Genomic DNA, 23,351 nt, shown 5'->3' on the forward strand with positions numbered 1-23,351 from the left:
AAGAGAGGGGGTGGCTAAATTCTTTAGTGCCGTAGCCACACAGCACCATATATATATATATATATATATATATATATATAGATAATATTGGTATATATATAGATAATATAGGTATACTCAGTAATATTACATCTCACTTAAATCTGAACTTTCAACTAAGGTTTTTAGGATGTATATATTAACAAAGATGGTATGAAGGTAGCACTCACATTAATATTTCGTTATACTCCCCCCCCCCACACACACACACATACAAAAACATGCATGATTTTTTGTTTTTGTTACAAAAATGGCAAAAACGCGTACAGTCTGCATAATAGTAAACGGATACCGTAGCTTGGTATCCACCAACAGCACCAGGAGCATTGGAGGCGCGGTGCTGATCCTTTTTACAACCCTTTCCACGAGCTCTGACTACCTTACCACAACACTCCTTAAGAGCTGTATTATTTAGCTGTGTTCTATATATTTATGGTATTATTGAATTTAGAAATTACTTTTGTTTAAGAAAATGTAGCAGAAAATTTCATGCCTATCGTTCAATATTCTTAAAGAGATCGTTTCTAAATTGTTAGAGTGTTTTCATCATATTTTCGAATGAAACTAAGTTATTTAAGTAATTTTGAAATTTATACTACTATTAGATACGACTACTATTAGATTATATTATTGACTAGTGCCCGTGACTTCGTCCGCGTGGAATTTAACAAAAAAGTTATTATTCAGTTCGCAGAGTTATAAAATAAATAAATTTCTAGAATTAAAGTAGCCTATGTCCTCCTTGTTACATCAGTTATCTGCCAGTGAAATTACCGCCAAAATCAGTCCAGCCGTTTCAGAGATTAGCCGGAACAAACAGACAAACAGACAGACAGACACACAAAAATTATAAAAAATGTTATTTTGATATATGTACCGTGTATACATCCATATGCATTTAGTAAAAAACTGTTATTTTAATATTACAAACAGACACTCCAATTTTTAAATTTGTATAGATTAGTTTGGAATTCGCTAAAGTATTTGTCAACTCCAGGTTTGTTTTGCAAAATTATGTTTCATTCTATAGTTTGAAGGTTACAAGTGCATCAAAAATAAATTAATTTCGTTATAATGTCGTAAGTATATCTATTTATTTTATCTACTCATCTCCTGTGAACTTTTTCTTCCATATTAAAATAAATATTGCTGGATCTGCAGTATGAAAGCTAATATAAAGTTTCTAACTTTTTTTATAAATTAATTGGTACATACGAGTAGATTCTTTGAAAAGAGACCATTTAAGTAAAATTGAACGAAACGTTCAGTTAAAGTATTTGCATAATATTTTACTTGTTTACATACTGCAGACGAGCTCTCTAACAATTATGCCATTAAAATAATTTTTATACTCCGTTCAATTTCTTATTCAAGTAGGGAATAATTTTAAATTATGTTACATTATAGCATCTGATAAACTGCTCTGGTGTAGTGGTGCTTATAGTCGCCTAAAGCACCGACGGTTTTCGGGTTCGATTCCCGCTTGGCATTGATATTTGTATTTTTACAAATATTTTTTCCCGTTTCGGATGTCTGTCCTTTGCAAGCAAACACATTACAATTATATAAGCTTCGAATAGTGATCGTTATTTACAGTAAGGAAACTATTCACCCTGCAACAGAACAGTGTGGTGGATTGAGCTCCGACATCTCTCTTTCATGAAAGATAATTTTATTTTTAGATCCTTTTAGAGCCTTTAGATTGATTCATTTGTATCTTCTTATTTGTACCAAACCAAATTGTGTCCAACAAAAAGTGAAATATTATAACACAAAAATACGGGAACATGCAGGTTTCTGTACATCATTGACAAATAACGATGAACAAAACGATGACTTGTTGAACAATGACAAAAATTATATATTTATTTTAAAATTTTACTGTACCTCTTTGTTATTACTTTAAGCACATCAGTCTACTAATAAGTTAGCGAAACAAAAAATTATTTTACGACTTCCTTAAATTAAAAATTGAATTATTTTGTTTTAAAATATACAGTAACAAAAAGTATCAATACTTAACAACAAAAGTATTACTCAGCACTTTATTATTCAAATTTTGTGCAAAGCTCTTAAAAATACAAAATTCCATTTTTGAAGTCTCGTTTTTTAGAAATGTTTGATTAAACCTTTTTATATTTAAATGTAATCTCCTAAAAGTGGACCATCTGGTGCACTTGATAGATAGCCTGCCTTTTGCGTCGGGATTATCGACTCTCGGTAAAGGCTTAATTACCTTTAAAAGTAACGGAGAAAGGTTTCAATATAAGATTAATGCTTGTACGTGTTCTTAACTGCTTGTAAGAAACATGTTTAAGTATTAGTTAAGACTAGCTACCTGCCCCGGTTTCGCATGTAATTTTTTAATGTTAACAATGTTAGTAGTATTATTGTGAGTATTTCAGAACGCTCTAAAAATGTATATACAAATACGCAGCTAGCTTTCTGAATGTTTCATTGCCCGCGTAGACAATACGATTTACTAGTAGATTTAGTAATACCTGTTTTCCTTTTTCCGTTAAAATATAATATATGTCACTCAGTGAAAGTGTACGTTGTCTTCTTTTTTGGAACTGTTTTATTATAATAAACCTTTTAAAAATGTAACTTATTTAAAATCTGCCTGAAACAAAAAATATTAAACTTATTTTCTTTATTTTTCGATAAAAAGTGCAAAAAAATAAATTATTTATAAAAGTTTAGTATGTATTTATTATTTATTAGGGCAAAATAAATTTCATTACTTGCAGATGATTTCCTGGCATACGTTGAGGGGTTTCATTCTTCAGCTCGGATGGTTTCAATCAGATCTTCATCGAAATAAAATTATATTTACCTTTGAAATACAAGTTATTTAACAAAAAATATGTATTAAATTCGGTTTGTAAATGACGCAGAAATGTAACATGATCATAAAAAGCAAAGTTCCAGTGAAATAGAGCACCTCCCTTATTTTGTCAAATAATACAAAGAATTCAGAATGATCTTCCAATAATCAAACTATTGGAACGGAGCTGGAAGAAATACTGAAGGTAGTTGCGAACAAACTTGGTATCCTAAACAAACTAGTTATCGTGAAAACTATGTAGCAAGTTTAGGATAACGTGCAATGAAAACTGATCCGATCTTTTGGAACCTTAAACGGATAACATAAGGATCTAAAACGGCTTGTAGATGGCAGGATAAGAATGGGTAGAAGTTGTTTATATGAACGACATTATAAATATACCTAGACTTGACGTTAGTATTAAATATCTTTATCAATATATTTTACTGTTCTTGTATAATCAATACATATTTATGTTTTCAAAAAGTAATTAAAACTAAAACTTGACTTTGATTTCGTCAAAAATACAGATAATAGAGGCGTTAAAGCTCTTCCAGCAGTTGTATCTTCCGACATAGGAACCGGAGAAGGCGAAGTGCACTGCTGACACTGTCATACTAAAAGACATTTGTAGATGTACGTGGTTAATTCCTCACTTTAGAGGGGCATGTAAGGTTTTACCTAGTTTTCATCTTGTTTGCCATATTTACACGTGATACTGGATCTAACACCGAACACATTTGTTAAGACTTCACACCATTACAATAGACCTAAGGAGCATTCCCAACTATTCATCACTTTAAGAGGTGATGACGTGGTATATGAGAAGATCAAATAATGTGACTAACCTGTTAGTTTACTTACAATCAACAAGTTTTTATTAAAATGTGCTAAAACCTAACATAAATCTTTCAAAACTTTTACTATAAACATTAAACGCCATAACACAATTTTAATGATATAAAAACCTTGTCGCGAAATTTACCTATGTAGTGTATTCTTTTTACTTTTCATTTATTTTTTACTATTAAGTTATCACGGGATATTTAGCAAGGACAACATAAAAACTTCGTCCATAATCTTTGGAAGGCCGCCATACTGGACTTAGAGTGACGTCACTTTATTTTTCGAGTTACTCTCAGCAAACCCTTTCATTTGATACCCATATTGTAGGAGTGCATTTAAAATAACAAGTCTGCTTATCTTGGATGTTCGTTCGTGTTGAATTTAGAATTGTCATCCAAACTAAACTTGTAAGCAAAGGTTCGGTTTCAGTTAAAGATATACGTATGTTTCAAAATTGAATTGAAAGATTCCATCGTAACAAACCTACATATAAATATAAGTAAAATTTGTACATTATTAAAGTAATACATTGCAAGTTGCAAGCAACCACTCAATCTCTACAAATACAATAATAATATTAAAAGTCACTTACGGAGAAAATAACTTAACAATATAATGTACAATTTTTTTTCTAAATCGAATTTTTGTCGAAGATGGATTATTCATAGAACGCACAATATCAAAAAATGTTATAATTTTTATCCAAAACAAAAAACAAGTTTAGTGTAGTAAAAAATAATACAAGTAAATTATTAACTAAATATCTATAATTGTAAAATTTTGAAAAGCATCTAAAATATCTGTGTTAACATAAAGTTCAAAGTATTCTAAATTTAACAAAACTGCTAGGCATTGATTTTGCCATTTTAAGTGTATACAAATTACAGTAAAAGTTAAAATAAGACAAAAACGAGTGAGCTTTAGGTCACACGACTAAAGTAAAACTTAAAGTGGCTCTTTCTATCTTCACTAACTTATATCTCCCTCTCAACTTCCGTTCGTCTCACCCGATCACACTTTTCGTAACGCTCTCTACACGCATTCACCAGCTTACTCCCCAAGGCAAGCGTACGGAAAGAAGATTTTCTTACAAAATACAGCATGAACTTGCAAAGGCTAAGGATACCTCATACCTCTTTATGAGTTATAACAAATAAGTGTCGGTCTAACGTAAGGCTAACGTAAGCTTTCGTTACATCAGTCTATTTTGATAAAGGAGCCGGTCATACTTTTAGATACGTATACAATAAAACTCGTTTTAGTAATAAGCGACTTTCCCAAAAAATACCGAAATAGACACACGTTTATTTATTTTTAGAAAAGGACCTACAATAGGTGCCGATGATTAAAATAAAAAGAGATTATTCTGTTTATTGAATAATTATGTTTGCAGGCAAACGAAAAAAAAAACGACTTCAATTAAATCAGCAAGTAATAGGTACAACGTAGGTAGACGAAATATTAGTCAAGTAAATACGCATTATCAAAGATTACTCCAAAAGTTTTAATCAGATCTCGATGAAATTTAAATGTTACCACATGATAAATATCGGCTTTTGATTAAATAAAAAAGTTATGCGGATTTTTGAGGGATTTCCTCGATTTCTCTGGAATCCCACCATCAGATCCTGGTTTCCTTATCATGGCACCACACCGGAAATATCTTCTTTCCAACAAAAAAGAATTATCAAAATCGGTTCATAAACGACGAAGTTATCCTCGAACATACATTAAAAAAAAATTATCGGCGAATTCAGTAACCTCCTCCTTTTTTGAAGTCATTTAAAAATAAAATAAGAGTCCAGAATGTGTAAAGTAATAAAATATTGCTATACTCAATGTTATAAGTTACGGTAACAATTGACATAACTTTAAGCCGTCGGTCCCTGTTATTATCATGTAGACCTGATAGCGATCGTTACTCATAGTAGGGAATATATCCGCCTACCCTCATTGGAGCAGCGTGGTGGAGATTATGCTCTGATCCTTCTATTCTATGGTGAAAGAGGCCTATGCCCAGCAGCGGGATATTACAGAAGATGAGATGAAGAGGTAGGGTTCTGCCATACCCAAATATAAATAATTATATAAATTTGTTAAATGGTGTTGTATCATACCTCATTTTATTTTAATAAAAATATTTTTTGATACATGTCAACAATTAATATTTTTACGTTATTCATTACGATTTATATTTTAACGTGCACACTATTTTTTTATATTTTATCTCAAAATAAAAAGTTGGTGGAAATTTTAATGAATTTTAATTTTACTACACTTACATTTAGACTACAAAGTAATTAAAATAACATCCTTTTCAGAAAACCTGTCCGATTAAGCTGTTGTTTGTGGTTTCAAACAAATTTGATTCGGTAAAAAAAAATTCAAACATTATCTTATTATAAATTCTTTTTTAGTATATAAACAATAATGCGATGAGCATAAGGCTATTTTCTATGTAGATCTACAGACCTTTGGTCCTTAACCACTGCATTACGCGTTTGGTGAGCAAAGCTTCTTACTATTAATCCTAGAGAGTAAAACTGCTGCTGAGTGTTCATTGTATATTAATGAAGTCTTTTTTCTAATTCATTGTTCTAGAACGCTTTAATTAATCCCTTGGTTTTAGTTGTTACATTTTAAAATTTTATATTTATTTTTACCAGGTTTCATCAAACTCTCGGGAAAATAATTTACGCTCTGATTACGTTAAAAATTAGACCTTTATAACGAATGTCTTTTTATAATACAAGAGTGGCAAACCACTCGCTTACAATTTCGGACGCTCTTGCAACCTTACTCGACACATAATCACAACACTACTTGATATCAGTATTATTTTGCTGTGGTATTCTGCAAGGTGACGCTAGATTTTGATTTTGCATATGTTTGTCGAAACCTTTAGATCTTATAACTTCGAAATTACAATCAAAACATGTCTAGTAAGTAAACTTTTAGGTGCTCAGTTTTAAGTACACAACAATGCTAGAATATCAAATTTCCACTAAATACATTGATCCGAGTGATTCGAGTTATTTAAGTTATAACTTGAAAGTTTATAAATCAAACCTGATATAAAATAAATTGAAATTTGTAATTTAATTAATGCGAGTCAACTTTTACGAATTTTCGATTCGTCATTTTACAAGTTTGACAATTTAAGCGCTTAAGAATTAGTTATATATTAATTTATTTTATAATTTGACAATACTATTATTTGAAAGCGACTTCGAAAAGAGTGAGATTCAAACAAACAAATTTTTAATGGCTGTATTTATTATTTATGTGTATTTTTTTACCTTAAGAGCTTCTTTGAAATTAGTTTTTTTTTTTCACTAAAATATGTAATTATAAGGGATAAAAAAACACTGTTCACATTGATTATATGTATCTAAATAATAAAAAATTATTTATTTGCAATATTTATTGTTACTTAACAACTGAGTTTGCTCGCAAAGGAGAAAAAACCGACTTCAATGACATAGACCAGTAATTAAACGTAGGTAGACGAAAAAACAGTCGATTACATACGCAGTTTTAGAGACAACTCAAAAAATACTCGCTAAATCTTAAGCAAATTTGAACACAACCATGTGACAAGCATCAAATTTTAGTTAAATAAAGAATTATAGAAATCGGTCCACCTAGTAAAAAGTTATGAGGTATATTATATACAACGTAGATCGACGAAAAAATATTCAAATAAATAAATACGCATTATTAGCGATAATCAAAAAATACTAATTGACTATTAAACGAGCAATTCATGATGATTTTAGAAAATGTCGTTTTAATCCCTGTTTTAAGGCAATAAAAAAATGACTACAATATCGTTAGAATACGAAGTTAAATTTCGCAGTTGTCAATAAAGTTGTATAATAGCCACGGTTTAAATCCCCATGTCTCCAGGTTGATTATTTATTTATTTTTTCTAATTGCACTCGTGATTTTTTATTTAAATAAAAAGTTCATATTTTCTATTATTGTCGGCAAAATCGAAAAATATTATTCATATTTTATAAATATGTAATTCGTATTTTAATATGATTTCCAAAAAACCCGATTTACTAAAAAGACTGAGCTAAGCTTGGTCACCCAGGTAGGTACCTTTAATTAAAATGGGACCATATAACACGCAACACCTTTCGTTTGAAAATAATAATAATCGAAATCCAGTCAAAAGTTCTGAGATTACAAAAAAAGTACAGTTGAATTGAGAACCTCCTCATTTTTTTAAGGCTGGTTAAAACAGAGAACTTATACCTACTTTTTATGAACAGAATATTTAATTAAATTTGTATAATGGAGAGCCATGTAAAAAAATGCAAAAATTTAGAAGTATTTGGTCTTCTTAATTCTGTATAATATACATATTTTATACCATACTATACTTATCTAGATAAACATCTATAAAGTCATATAAAAAGTGTAAAATATCACTCGATACTGTATGCTAATACATAAATATTGTTTTAAACGTCAAATATACATTCTCGTTAAACGTGGGAGGTACGCTAATATTCAATGTCGTAACATTTTATAGGAGTTTTTATGAGGAAATTTTTACAGTAAGTGGACGAATTCTTTCGTTAAAATATTTATTCACTTACGTATACCAATTGGATTATGGGAATATAACGGAATGAGTATTTTTTGTCTTTTTTGGCAAGACGCGAATGATGTCATGTATACTAATATCGATAATGTATGCTGTTTATTCGATGTACGACAATGAGTCGCGACCTAATCTCAAGGTCTAGAATATGATCTTAAAAATATACATTTCCAATGAAAAGCTGTTCATTTTAAAAGTTTTATCTTTCACCAACTTCAGAAATAATAGAAACCATACGTATTCAATTAAACCACATTTAGATTATACGTATATACAATTTTTAAGCTGTGTACAAAAAATCAGTCATTTAGAAGCAGTACTGTATGGAAAAATTTGACTTTCGCCGATAACCTATCAGTCAGCAGTCAGTCAGCTCAGCCTATTGCAGTCCACTGCTGGACATAGGCCTCCCCAAGTTTGCGCCAAACATCACGGTTTTCCGCAATCCTCATCCAGCCTACACCGGCAATCTTACGTAGATCGTCGGTCCAACGGGCCGGAGGACGTCCCACACTGCGTTTGTCAAGACGCGGTCTCCACTCTAGGACCCGTCTACTCTAACGACGACGGTCCCGCGACACAACCTATCAGTAACCTATCAGCGAAAGTCAAATTACACCGTCTATATGATAGATTTTTTTTTTAAGTTTTCAAATGACCATACCATAAAAGTGCTTTAATACAATGCTTCTCACTAGTAGCCATCTTTTTTTTTGTTTTTGTTTTGGTATCGCAGGGGAACCCGGTGATATCCAGGATGCCCGGGTAGGCATTCCTAGACCGTAATAGTACTACACTAGTAGCCATCTTGTATTAAGCCTTGCTTGAGTGCAAATAAAATCGCGAATGTAAGCTTCTAGTAATCTATATATTGATACGTGAAGCAAAAACTTTGTACCAGTTTTTACGAAAATTGCGCGGACGAAGGAGTATGAAATTTCGCACACTTATAGTTTATATAGAGAAGGAGTGCGTAATGCTTAATTTTTTTTTAAATTATGCATAAAAATACATTAAATCAAAAAGAAAAAACATTTCACATACTACCATGTTTTTTTTTTCACTTTTACATACGGTCGTCTGTTCCTATGATAAGCAACTTAATGCTTGTGTTACAGGTAACAGCCAACTGTTATAACTATTTTTTTTGATAAATATACATAGAAATAATACATATATAAATACAAATATTACACCCAGAATCAGGCGGGAATCGAACCCGCAACCCGCGGAACAGAAAGCAGGGCCACTACAAACTGCGCCGACGGGCTATTTGACACACACATATATACTCTTGTGTTTATTATTATATAAGTATAGAATATTCAAACTTACAATTAAAACTACTTATGGTCGAATTTTGACCACTGGGTGACCACTAGTTAAACATAATTATGTTCAATTGCTTATGATGAAAGTTTTGTAACGATTCTGACTGGCTGAACTGACTGGTTGTAGTGTGTTTGTGTTTTAAAAAAAAATCGATTCCAGTTTGCAATCTGTTTGTTTGTTCAGGTTGTGCGGACTGTGGCTGGGGAGCCTTGCCTTGCCGTCGTTCCCAATTACCGTAAAGATCTGGTATTGATTGCAACTCCTGTTTTGGAAATTATTCTAGTGAATTTTTATCATTTTATTTACATTGGTTGTAGATGGTCTAAAAGCAAATGGTCAGCGTTATCGAGACATTAATAGAGTTTTGTTACTATTTTATTCAGTGTAATGCGATAAAAATAGTAAACTCTTATTTCAAATCCACAAAATATTTTTCGTAGAATATATAGATATCCATATAAATTACTTTTAGTCAGTGTGATTATTTTGTTAATATTCAATTTATTTAGCACAGTAATAATCGTAACATTTTTGTAGAATAAATTATCTTATACCCGACTAGAAAAAAGGTCAGGCTCAACCAGATCATGTATCTGGATCAGATCAGGATAGAATGAGACATGCCAGATCCGGCAAGATCTATCAGGACCAAGTCTGGTCCAGACAAGGATAGCCTGATGTAAAATATAATCAAGTATGGTAAGGCATAGTGGATCAGGACCCGGTCCGGTCCAGATAAGAATAGCCTGATGTAAAATATAATTAAGTATGGTAAGGCATACTGGATCAGGACCCGGTCCGGTCGAGATCAGGATAGCCTGAAAGAAATTACGCGAACTGAGCCTGAATCGCTTCAATCGCTTTCAATGTTTTTAAGTGCACTTAGTATATATACAGTTATCAGGACAGTCTAGCAGGGAGTCCATTTCTACACAGTGGAGCAGTCGTAAGTAGCAGGAAGTAGTTAATTAGTAGTTAATTATTAGAAGTTAATAAATAAAATTTAATTAATAATAATAATTAATTAATAATATAAAAATAAATAAAAATAAAATTGATATTTAAAGTAAAAACATAAATAAATAATACATTGGAAAAAATAAATGGAAATAAATATCATAATAATTATGCTAAGTAACATATTATAACATCGATTCGCTTTTTTTTTTATTAAACAATTTTTTCTAGAATATACATTCGTGTTTTTTTAAAAGGACTGGTCCGAACTGGCTGATCAGGATGAGATGAGATTTCCTGATCTGGACCCGATCAGGAAATCTCATCTCATCTTGATCAGGTCCAGACAAATCTTCTGCGTTACATACCTTATCCGGTCCAGATCAGGCATGCCCGGTCCGGTCCTTCTAAGGAACACGAAAAAATTTCTACTCGGGTATTTGTAAATAATTTCAATTAATAATGGCAAAATGTAACAGTGTTTTCACGGTATTAAAAGAAATTCTATGAAATAAGTGATTTTTATTTATTAATAGCAACCTAATCTGTTTCGATCAAATTCAATTTACTTAGGAAAAAATAAATAGCGTTTATAACATTCGCAGCATTGCAAAATTATTTTATCATTTTTACAAGAAATAGACGGTTGGTAGTAATTTGACTAAAAAAATGTCCTAGGAGAATAATTGAAATTTTTGAAGTGAAACTTCTTTAGAATCGTTGTGATTTGAAACTCAATGAAAAGAAAATGTGTCAGAAAAAGAAACAGAGACATAAATGTGTAGGAGAGAATGAGATAGAATACATCATTACTCAAAATGCGTATGCAACGCGATTTGCATGGCGCTTACAACGTTTTATTTTAAACATCCTCTATGTAAAGAATAATTAGAATCTTACCGATTTCTAAATTGAATACAATTTATCACGTTTGTTAAACCGACCTTTTATTTGTAGCGATTAACAAACAATAGAAGCTGTCAAAACCTGCTCTTTAACGCTGTTACCGACAGTACATTCATTAGCCCATAGGGATCTTTTACGTCTCGATAAATTCCGTTTCAATTCATGGACTCTGTAGTCATTTAGTTTACCAAAAAAAGTTAATTATAGGCTTTATTCAGTTGAGGTTTTTTCGTTGATCAATATAACACTCTATAAAACCAAAGTTAATTTTGCAAGTAGGTGTCAAAAGCACTTTTGAATCATCATTTCACAAATTAAAACTATAATCGTTTTTACTATAAACAATTATAGTTAATGTAAACAGCGATTTGCACTGTAAATTTTTAAATTGGCAAGAAACATCGCAGTTATACTTAGAAAAGTTTTGAATGAAATACAGCGCCACTAAGTTCACACACCACACATACTCGTATATCACGAATATAATCTTGAAGCGAACGTAAGTTAAATATATTTTAACTGGTCTTTACCTGCAATTTTATAGCAAATACATACTGTCTAACAGAGGCCTATTCTCATTTCTGCTAGATCTAAATTGAAAAGTTGAAAATGTCTTCTGGATAAAGGTCGTCTTTTCACCCTTGTAAACGGGCTGGATTTTAGTCCATGGTGTTGTTCTACGGGATATTGGATTATATTATGATACAATAAAAAGAAAATACCACCTCCTTTTATCGTAATTTGCTTCTTTTAAATGAAAACAACTTTTTCGGATTTTATCGTGGTTTATTAACTTTTTTTTTGATTCCCGACGTTTCGGATATTTTACAGCAACCATGGTCACGGGAGGAACCCGTCCTCCAAAAAAAAAAAAAAAAAAACAAGTTAATAAACCGCGATAAAATCCTAAAAAGTTGTTTTCATTTAAATGAGTAACTTTCGCGTAAACATTAGAAAACAATTTGCTTCTTTCTTTTACTTTTAAGGCCAAATTCTCATATGCAACAATGTTTAGCATTTAAAAAAAAACGTACGTTTGTAAGGATTGACAACAGTTATTCTTCGGCATCAAGTCTGGTGAATCGAATGCAATAAAATAGATACTCAGCTAAATATTTAAAACAATAATAAAAACAAATGCCACTTTTTGTAGGCATACTAATATTACTGATAATAATAATAATAATAAATATCTTATGACATACACACACGGTTCTGTCTGCTCCTATGGTTAGCAACTTAATGCTTGTGTAACAGCCTATTGTTATATATTTTTTTTGTAACAAATATACATAGAAATAATACATCCGTAATCCTTGATAATATTATAATTGTGATGAAAAGTTTGTTTAATGCGAAAACTACTAAACCGATCATCATTACTTTACTTACTACGTAATTTGTACAAATGCTATTTGAGGTATTAGAAGATAATTTAATTAGATATTTTTTTTAATAAAAAAAAAATCTGGCGAGCGAAGCCGCGGGTAAAAGCTAGTAATATTATAAATATGAATGTAAGTTTGCTTGTTATGTTGTTATTTTTTGTTTTATAAAATGTTCATATCTCGCTGTATGCCGCCGCCGCGCCTTGAGCCAAGAGATGGACAACTGCAGCTCAGACTGTTTTAGGTTTTATAATTATTGACCAAAACAGCATTTTGTAGTCGACTATTTTCTCATAAAATATGCCAATTTTTCTAATTTATTTTTTATGTAACAAGAAAAAAAAAACTTTTAGCTATTCCTTTATGTCATCGGTTTTTTTGCAAATATGCGTAATTTTTTTGAATGAGTATCTGAAAATGTACAAAAAATTAGGCAGTATATCTAGTTTTTGAAGACTCCTACTCCCCCTCCCTATATAACAATATGAAAAAAATCAATACTTGGGCACAAGCTCAATATTTGATCTAGTGTCATTATCTAGGGAGGAAACAGTTGACTACATTTGTACCAAGAAAGAGTCGGTATCCTTCCTCTTAATTGATTACCATGAAACTTTATACACATTTATATTAACAGCAAAACCAAAATCCATACCGTAATAACGTTGACAAATAATATTATTTAAAATTCAAAGTATATGTCGTTAGCCATATAACTATTATATTCATTGCTTACCCGTATCACAATAGTGATAGTGTGTTTAATGGTTTGGTTTTCCCTTTGTCGTGTTATCACCCGATAACGTGAAATTGGTGAAATGATATCGTACTACATGACAGCAGCGTTTAGGTTAAATCAGATTGTTTATTACTGAATAAATTCGTGTAGTTGAATTAGATAGACGATACATTGACCGCAAATAACAGTTTTATACCCGGTTCTGGAATAAACGCGTTATTTACTGTGTTATATTATTTTTAAATAAATTTTCACACATACAATGATTATGCATGTAAAATGGAATACTTATATTCTGCATGGTTCATTTAGAGTTCGCTATATTTCGGCATTGATGTCAGGTCAGATACACTAGTCTATGCTGGTTGGTCATGAGAGTTTATGGTTGCCATATAGACATTACCACTACCATTATAAAGTTTTACATATAAGCATAGTGACGATGAAAGCTTAAAAACTTGTATCACTTTTTATTTTTAATGTATCAGTTTTGTTTTATGATGTTTAAATAAATAAAAAGAAAGAAAAAACTTTTGTATAGTATATTTAGCTTCGATAAAATACGTCGTGTGACGCAACAGGCGCGTATTAGTCCGCAAAATATTTCCACACACAATGTTATCTAGTTCATACCAAAATATAATTCGGCACGTGATATAGTGTCAATTAATGCATTTTTAATGGCATTTAAAGAACAATTTAGTATAATTTACGTTACTCGCTGGCAGCTCGACCGCGGTGGATTGGAATGCAGCCAGAGTTTTACATAATACATCTTTTAATATCACTCCAGTTTATTTCTACCATACTAGATATTACTCAATTTTAATGCATTGACAGCGTATGATAGAATAGTTTTCGTGGTGGGTAATGCTATTATTATCTTCGAAATGCACCATTTTTAGGTGGAAGTCTAATGTATGGGACGCTTAAATGTGTCATTCTAAGAAAATGGAAAGGTATTTTTTAAATTTAACAAAATAAATAACACGAACCTCTTTTGAGATCAGTTTATGGCTTTAAACTAGGTAATGTAATGTTTTAACATGTTACACTTACTTAATATTTATACACATATAATTAAATTTTAAAGTTTGGAAAGTAAATTTAGTACTGTGAATTCATTTAATCATGGATTGTACTAATAATTAGAAAATAATTAGGATATAAACTTAGGGGTTTTTGAAATAATGTCTTTCACTTTCATGTCAAATGTCAAGGAGCACTTTTTAAGTCTGTATGTTCACCCAAATACAGATAACTGACGATAAGTTATTCATTCATTCAACGTCTCGAATGTCATAAAACTGACTGCAAACCGTGGAAAAATTATTGCTCCTATTAAATAAACATACTTACTTTTAGAATGCCAATTCTTCGTTATTCAAATGGTATTGAGACGAAATATTCTCTTCACGGAAATTTACCTTCAAGGATAGTCCGCATTTTAAGATGATAAAGAACTTTTCATCCGTTACAAAAACGATTACACTTCATTTGTTGAACTTAAGAAATGTTTGCCGGAAAAATGCCTTATCTTCAAAGGGTTAAATGTAATAATTTTACCCTTTATAACCCAAAATACTTTTATAAGTAACTTGAAAGTGGAATTAGACGAACTTTGTTAGAGTCAAGTTCTTTTAATCAGCTCTGCATCACGGATCATCGGGTACTATAGAGATGAAAGAATTTTTAAAATAAGTTTTATAAAATATATATTTTAATTATACTTTTAATAGGTTGTAAAATCTTTGTACATACAAATAAACTTGATAGTTATCAACAGATTTTACCGATTTCATTCTATTTCTAAATTCTCATATGATTTTACTGAATAAAAAATAAAGTCAATAAAGCGGAAAGTTGGAATATAAAATATCAGATACTTAAATTAACGCATTTTACAATTCTCAAGACTAAACAAAGTCTACCAGGTCAGCAAGTATTTTTATTATCAACCAAATGAGTTTTTTTTTTGTAGTATTGGATAGCTTCTGCTCTATATACCTATTGTCAATTATTATCTAAAATTTCAATTATGGTATAGGTGCGTCATAGAAAACTAATGTATCATTTGGGACAACTAAAGTATACGAGTAATTCTAACTCGAATTTCCACAGAAAGTACGTAAATCTCTTTTAGACAGATACTTAATCTAGGACTGGAAAAACATCTCATTTTTACCAATGACTCTTATTTTACCTTTGCCTTTATTCTTCCAAAAAAATAAAAAAAATATTAGTCTTCTACCTGTAACAAATTCTATTATTACAGTACGATTATGTATGTGAATATGATCAAAACTACAATTTCAAGAAAAACTTTATGAAAACACTTGTTTCAGATATAGTTGTATCTAAAAGCCCATATATTTGATAGAAACCACGTAAACACACAGACGTCTGCAACAAAAGAAGCATCGCAAGGGCGTTGCCGACCCTACTCCTGACCCTTCCCAGGAGCTTTGGCCACCTTACTGACCACAGACATACAAAACTACTTAAAAGCAATATTATTCAGCTGTGATCTTCTGTAAGGTTGAGATTGGATAACAAGCGTACGGATCACCTGATGATAAGTGATTACCGTAGCTTATAGACGTCTGCAACACCAGAAGCATTGCAAGCGCGAACAGGAAATTATCTGCGGTGCCCTACCTCAGTTTTCCTAGACGGACTGCCCCAGATTTTGAGTGGGATATATCCCGCTATGCCCTGCCTTAATAGAACCTATTGGTGTAAGCCGACGGACGAGATTTTGACTCCTCTATCTTTTTGTTATAAAAGGGGAAACGAACGTACTATGTCCCTGATACTACATCATTTGAGAGTAGTATTAAGCTGTAATCATCATCTAAGTTTATTATTGAATTTTTATAGATATATATTTCTATTCTCAGTATGTGCTTGATTTTTATCGTACCTCGAAGAGCAAGAAAAATTATCGACCCAAGCTGTTATTACAGACACTTAATGATTATCACTCATGGTAGGGACACATTCATTGACCTGCAATTGTCACCAACGTGATGGACTAAGCTCCAACCCTTTTACTGTCTCCTTCTCCTTGTACCATCTTTATATTAGCACAAACTACTTCTGAGCAAAAAACTATCTTTTCATATAAATCAACTATAACTGTCATACTACTGGGCAAAGGCCTAACTTAAAGAAACATACACCCAGACCAGAAGAAAAATATTTGTACAAATACAAATATCGGCCCTTGGGTATCAACCCCGCGACCGCTGCTGTTAAGGGGACTTTATGCATCATTACACCAGAAAGGTAGATATCATTCAATTAACGTTGTTAATTTTTTTTAATAGGTAGTAATACGATTATTAAACGCCAGTAACGGGAAGCCCAGAATTAAGGTAGCTCAGTACCTACCGCAGGGGTCTATACTGGGCTCATTACTCTACAGTGCGTATCTCTACGATATTGGTTCATGTGTAACTTACTCTAAATTTATAATGTTTGCTGACGACAAGAAGATTTATTTAAAAATTAATAACATCACTGATTGCCACAAAATACAATGTGACCTAAATAATCTATACATATATTACTTAACTAATCGTATCACTGTAAACGCAGCTAAATGTCATCAAATTACTTTCACTCGTAAAAATAATCCTATATTATATACTTATGCTATAAACAATGTCCCCATCGTAAGAGTCGATTCTGTTCGAGACCTAGGGGTGATACTGGATGCCAAAATGACTTTTGTAAATCATATCGATACAATAATCTCTAAAGCATATAGTCAACTAGGTTTCATATCACGAGTTAGCAATACCTTCAAAAATATAGGTTGTATCAAAATTTTATATTTCTGCTTCGTTCGAACTATACCTACTGGAATACGCTTGTAGTATATGGGCCCCTGTATACAATGTACATATCGACAGGATTGAATCGCCCCAGAAAAAAATTATAAAACTTTTGAATTTCAAAACTTACAGAACCTCTCCCACCTATGTTGATTCATGTAAACACTACCAAATTGAATCCCTATGCCAACGTCGTAAGCAGTACGATATTGTCTTATTACATGATATTGTAAGTGGGAAAATAGATTGCAGCGAGCTTTTATCCCAGATTGAATTCCGAATTCCATCAAGACGGTCTAGACATATTAAACCATTGTTCCATACACCGCAAGTACGAACTAAATACGCACGTAACTCGGTCATCTGCCGTATTGTCAATACGTACAATACGCAGTATCCAAACTTAGACCTTTTTTGCCTAAGAACAAAGACGGCACTTAAAAAAGAAATCAAAAAGATGCATTTTTTGTAGTATCATCAATAATTATCAATAATACTCTAAACCAGCACCTACAGATTTATGCACAAATCCACACTAATACACCTTCATCTTACATGCACACACCTACACTAATACACCTCCATCTTACATGCACACACCTACACGAACACACATTCACATCTTCATGTCATGCACTCACCTCTAACTGCAGTGGATAAGACGGAACATAGCCGTTTACTTTTTTTTACTTCTTATTACTTTTTTAAATATAGTGTCTAGTTATGCATTTTATAATGATTAATTTTCTTTTATATCAGTGTGATCCTATTTTGGCCATTTTTATACATTATATTGTAACATACTATTGTATTATAACGCTGTTGGATTGCCTAATAAAACAAAAAAAAAAAAAAATAATTACGATAACCATTTTTAACTGCCTTCAAAAAAAAGGAGGAGGTTCTCAATTCGCCTGAATTTTTTTGTTTGGTACCTCAGAAATTTTTACGGGGTGTACCGATTTTAATGATTATATCTTTATTAGAAAGCTACCATACACCATACCATTTACAGTTTATCTTACGAGTACCTTTTGAGTTATACTTAATAATGCGCATTTGATGATGTTGTATTACTTGTCGAAGTAAATTAGGTCGGTTTTTTCATTTGCGAGCAAACACAGTTATTGTATTAATTATTCAGTAGACAATTTCGATTTCAACGTAAATTAAATTGTCCTAAGTACTATATTACTTTAAATGGAAATTTCCGAACGCTATCAAAATTACGAATTCGAAGAAAATTATGCAAAGATCACTTTGATATCAAGAGATAAATTAGTTAGGTTGTTCAGAAATTTCGTTCCATGAAACGAAATTAGTGTATTTTTTAGTATTAAATATACAATAAAAGTATCATACTTTGATCACGGGTACTTATAATTAAATAAAAAACTCGAATTTAACATTTTAGTTTTACCATTTATATATATTTATATCCAAAGCAGATAAACAGCAAATAGGCTGTGAGACAAACCATAACACTTCTTTGTACGATTGTAGTCTCATACATTTTATACGTAGGAGTTAATGGCTTTTATAACCTTATTACGCAGCTTCACGAATATAAGTTGTTGAGTCGACTTTTAATCCTATTATATTATTATTATTTTTTATTTTATTTAACAATTATTATATAATATAATGGTTATTTTACACTATATATAAGCTTTTACAATTTTAATATTCCAATATACAATATAAATAGGTATTCTACTAGTCCACGCTTATCAGTTACGAGTTCAGATATGCTTCCTACCTCCACGGAATTACTTACGCGTCTGCTCCCAGACACTAAAAGTGTCACATATCGGTTAGAGGGAAAATAATAATTACCAATATATTCTCCTACATGAAGAAGAAGGGCTTTCTTAAACAGTTGTTTACTACAGGATGAATTAATCAATAACCATTATTGTATTTCCTTCTTACAGAGTTTTTGAACATATGATAAAATATATATGTTATTATTCAGTATGCTTTATGCATACGTATATTTATGAAAAAGATGTTACTATAGCAGTCGCCTTTTTTATTTATTAATTCTTCATTAAAAAACAATAGTCAAAAATACTCATGGGAATAAAGTGGGTTGGGTTTAAAAATAATCGGATCAAAATACAGTGTGACGGAACTACAAAATACACTAGTCACTAGTAATTTACTACTGTTACCCCAAATTGATGATTGACATCGAAACTCAATTTACATATAATTGCACCTATTTGCTGGAAAATTCTGAACGAATATACATATTTTAGTGTAAAAATTCCATGAAAAAATATGCAAGTTTTAATACAAGTATAGGCATACATATAATTGAGATATATTATATAACGACTGTAAACATTACAAAAACTAATGATACATGTACGTACATTACAAAAAAATATAAAGCAACTTAAATTATTAAAATAAAAAAATTACGCAAATGAAAAAAAAACCGACTTCAATTACATAGACAAGTAATAAAACGTAGGTAGACGAATAAATAGTCAAGTAAATACGCGTTATCAAAGATCACTCAAAAATTTGTTGTCAGATCTCGATGAAATTGAAAAATGTGACCACATAATAAATATCAGCTTTCGATTAAATTGAAAATCATTAAAATCGGTACACCCAGTGAAAAGTTATGCGGTATAATACCACGTAGGTCGACGAAAAAATAGTCAAGTAAAAACGCATTATTAGATATAACTCAAGAAGTAGTTGTTGTTAATCTCAAATATAATGAAAGGAAACCAAATTACATGCACCAACTTTTGATTAAAAATTGTCGAAATCGGTCCACCCAGTCAAAAGTTCTGAAGTAACAGGAGTAAAAAAAATACAATCGAATTGAGAACCTCCTCCTTTTTGGAAGTCGTTTAAAAGAAATACTATAAATTCGATAATAAAAAAAATATGTGGTATCCCATGACACCACATAGATATATGTATATATATATATATATATATATATGTGTGTGTGTGTGTGGTGTCATGGGATAGTATAGAAGCAACACAATTTGAAAAAATAATGTTGAATTTTATATATATTTTCTAGTTCTTGATTTTTTTTAATTTTTTTGATTGGTTTTTATTTAAGTACATAAAAATATTTAGGAAATTTAGTATTTTAAAAAATAACAAATACCGTAAAATAAAATAAATCAAACAAAATAATAATAATAATAATTCAAACTATTAAGTGAAATAAAAAAAACATGGCAACATGCAAACATTGTTTTTGTAGACAATATAAAATTACATAAATAATTAAAAAAAAGTTTACTAGTAATGTTTTAGTTTTACAAACGTCATATTATACAGTGGTGTGACTGATATTACGTCACTTCTGTTATATATTTTTCTTACGGTTTTAGTATCACATTTTTTTCAGTTCGCTCGCCCAGCCAAATATCAAGCCTGCCGTAAGGAACTTCGTTTCAAAAAAAAAAAAAACAATAAACCTAAATATAAAACAAATTATTGAGGTAGGGCACAGTATGATATATTGGTGTTGCAGGCGTCTATAGGCTACGGTAACCACTTACCATGTAGTATGCTATTCGATTCTTTGCCGACCTAGACCGTACCCAGAAAACCCGACCGTATACAGGAAATTGTTAAAGTGCATTGTCACCGCAATTTACCATTAAAGGAACCCAGACTTGTTTAATTGCTTTATAGAACACACTACTTTCTCTACATTTTTTAATATTTGTAATATGCATAAAAGTGTAAGATACTTCAGTAATTCCATGTATTACCTAATATACAAAGAAATATATAAATCGCAGTTCAGATACGAGGTTGGCTGAAAATAAGTCAATTCCCGGTAAGTTCGCTTAACTTCGATCAAAGTGCTTCGTCGAACAATGCTTTGTGTGCTCGTTTTCATCAAGAAACTCTTTACCTGTATTTACGTTTAAACTATAACTTTGTTGAATTCTATAAATTATATTTATTTAATTAATTAAGTACCTCGTCACAATTACAATAGTTGTTGTTGTACAATACTTAACTGAACTAACTCAGTTTAATAATTTCATTGTTTTATAATTGCTACGTGTTAAAAAATTGCTTGCTGGGTTAGAGAGTCACCCACAACTCCTAACACGAGACACAAGAGAGAGAGTAAAAAAAAATCCTACAGAATCTTAATTTTTTTTTTTTTAAAACACACAAAATCACCTTACACTAAAGCAAAGTTTAAACCATAAGAAACTACAATGACTCACCCACAATAAATTGCACTAAGACCTTAAGACGGCGAGAGAATCCAATCCAAAAAAAGAGAAAGAGCAAAGAGGCAAAAAAGCAAAAGGGCCGCAAACACTCGCTCTGAGGCTTATATACCCTAGCATACCCCGCGCGTCGCGACACAACTACCCCCTAAGGTGAACCGCGACGTAATACAATACGAGGGTATTCCAAAATTAAATCAGTCGCCTAGAAAAAGTAAATAGCAACGCTAATGCATAACTGTGCTATTATACATCAGCAGGAACGAAACCAGGCGCTATTAAAAATATATGCTACAATACCCCCCCCGACAGAGAAGAATTTTGCATCTCTGGCAAAATTCTAAAAAAAAACTAATGTAAGGAGAGAATCTGGTAAGCTCAGGAAGGGATTATAAAATTTAACTCCATACTAAGAGAAAAAAAATTTTTTTGATAGATTAATCATGAGAGATAATCGAATTACAAAAACACCACATATAATTTTGAATTCACTGCAACACTGTCTTACGACCCAATCATACGTCACTAACATACAACATCCTGAAATTCAACTATCAATGTGCGTTAACCGACCTAGACAATTAACGCCCTGACACTCAGAGTGACGGTCTATAAATGAGCACCACTCAGCAGCTACTTAAAATTTTTAATTTAACAATTTTTTTCTTTTTAATCCATATTTAATACCGTATTCCCGATGTAGGCTTTAGAATGTGCATAACACAATTAGAATCGAATATATATTCGATAGAATAAAATAATATGTGGAATCGCCACCCGTTCCAGAGTTAAGTTGTAACACAACAACGACAACAACTTATGGCGTAGGCTTTAAACAAAATAATATGAGTGAGCAGATACGTTAAAGATGCACCCAACACACACAAATTAAGTTATTGCTCAGTGGAATAACTCAACAAAAATAAACACCAAAAGTACATTAGAGATGTACCCAACACACAACTATCATAAGTCATGTACTTGTATAAGCACAAAATAAAAAAATGAGATCATCACCCGTCTCAAAAATGGAATACGTAATATAGATTTAAAACAAAAAGAAAACACAATATCAATTACCCTTACTACCAGAACTTCCTGTTAACTTCAAATCTTTAATATGCCAAACCCCAAGATCTTTACCATTCATATCCTGTAATACGTATACAAGAGGAGATCTTTTACCAACAATTCGACATTTGATAAATTTAGGCGCTAATTTCTTAGAAAAGTATTTATCTTTATCACTCAAGAAGTAAGTTTTCTTATAAACAAGATCACCAACATTAAATTCCGCAGTCCTACGACGCAAATTATAACTTGAAGTATTTTTTAAATGAGCGGCATACAACCGAAATTGAACTTTATCGAAAATACTCGGCAACCGACCTAAGTTCTCCGCATAACAGTCACGAGGAGTAAAAATCATATTTTCTATACTATCAGAGTCCAAATAATGCGAATCACACGACACTAACTCCCTACCGAAAACTAAAATTTATTATAACTAAAATATATTAATAATTGATTTCACTTTTATCAAAGTGTCACTAATACCTGCCAAATCGGTTATAATATCCAATGGACTGACCAAAATCTCCTCTGACGGTAACAATTCCGATAATTGTAAT

Source organism: Melitaea cinxia, chromosome 10 (assembly GCF_905220565.1).
Source record: "Melitaea cinxia chromosome 10, ilMelCinx1.1, whole genome shotgun sequence".
Lineage (NCBI taxonomy): Eukaryota > Metazoa > Arthropoda > Insecta > Lepidoptera > Nymphalidae > Melitaea > Melitaea cinxia.